General features: G+C 38.1%; 1 pseudogene; it reads right to left on the bottom strand.

The window, feature by feature from the left end:
* Positions 1-1,271: 1,271 nt before the first annotated feature.
* LOC134897821 (5S ribosomal RNA) lies at positions 1,272-1,389 on the bottom strand (annotated as a pseudogene).
* Positions 1,390-1,720: the final 331 nt, after the last annotated feature.

Raw genomic sequence — 1,720 nt, forward strand, 5'->3', positions numbered from 1 at the left:
AGGCCTGGCCAACCTGTGGCTCTCCAGATGTTGTGAAACTACACATCCCAGCATACCTTGCCACAGTTTTAGCATTCCCTAATAGCAAAACTGTGGCAAAGCATGATGGGACTTGCAGTTTTACAACAGCTGGAGAGCCACAGGTTGGCCAGGCCTGGTCTAGTGCCTCAACAATTTTCTCTCTTCGATCAAGAAATTGGATCAAGCATTCACATCTTTCTACCTAGTGTGCTCCATAAGGACATGGTTCTGCTTAGCTGAAGCATTAAAGAAACTAGGAATTTCCTTGATGATACTCATACAGTTGCATACACTCTGAATTTTTGAAAATCAACAAGTTTAGTGTGAGATGAAAGCAAGGACATCTAATGACATATACAGTATGGTTGCCTTTCATATCTCTGCAACAGCACCTAACTACTTTGAGATCATTAGGGAACAGCCATCGGTATCAATCTCAACCAGTGCAGCAAGTCTAAATGTAACTTTTTAATTTGCTTGATCACTAGCTATCCCAAAACTTTTGTCATTCACTTTAGGCTCAAAAGATGGTGAGAAATCCTTGAAACAAGCCTCATGAACATATTCAAATGCAATAAAGTCTTCATGTCTTTGGTTCTTGTATACATAACGTAAGCAGAGACACAACTGAGCACTATTTATTTTTTAGTTTTTCTTATATAGCACAGCATATTCTGTTGCGCTTTACAATTGGAAACAGTGATAAGACAAACTGGGTAATAACAGACAGACATAGAGGTAGAAGAAGAAAAATGTATGGTTCTTGTATAGTACAGGAACCAAAAAAGAAAGACTATATGTCTCTTCTGGGGCACACTTTTATTGAAAATTAAGTGGTCTTGTATAGTATTAAAATATAACTTTTATTAATAATCCTCTTAAAAAAATGCTATGAGGCAAAGGACAAAATAATTATATTAGTAATAATGGCAGAAATTATCATAAAGTTGGTCAATCCTAATGGAAATTAAATTTAGTGATACAAATTAAACATGATAGCTCTTTAGGCGAAATTATGTGTGTGTCTCTGATGTTAGAGAGAATATAAATACCTTCTTCCAAATTTATGATGAAATAAAATAAAATGTAACTATAGTAATAATAAAGGAAATATAGCTGAAGGAAGGGGTATTATTCAATCTGATATGCCGGGCTCCACACTGATAGTTTATTAAGATATAGAAATCCCTAATTTTGAGTAGAAAATAATACTTTTATTCCAGGTCCTATGTCCTGGGTTTGGATATAAATACCTGCAGTACCAAGTATTCCCTGGTGGTCTCCCAAACAGGTACTGACCTGGCCCACAGTGCTTGGCTTCCAAGATCAGACGAGGTTGGGCATACTCAGTGTGGTTTGACCGCAGGTAGGTATATCCTGCTTGATGACACTTGGAACCAAGTATTATGCTCTGAAAAATCCCAAAGTTTTTTGGTGAAATTATTGGATGCTCTTGAGTCGAGATACTTGGCAGTACCTGATATTCACTGATGGTCTCCAAAAGTAGGTGCTTCACCGGCCCTCTGGGCTGACCTCCAAAGAAAATGGAAGAGGATGGGCCTCATCTGTATTGTTGACCTTGGGTAAATGGATAGCACCTATGGCTGTGGGAGGTAAATGGGGAAACAGAAAGCAAATGGGGGCTGATGGGGTCTGATCTAAGGTATATGTGTAAACTCCCCAGATTTTGCGAAGAGTA

Source organism: Pseudophryne corroboree, chromosome 3 (assembly GCF_028390025.1).
Source record: "Pseudophryne corroboree isolate aPseCor3 chromosome 3, aPseCor3.hap2, whole genome shotgun sequence".
Lineage (NCBI taxonomy): Eukaryota > Metazoa > Chordata > Amphibia > Anura > Myobatrachidae > Pseudophryne > Pseudophryne corroboree.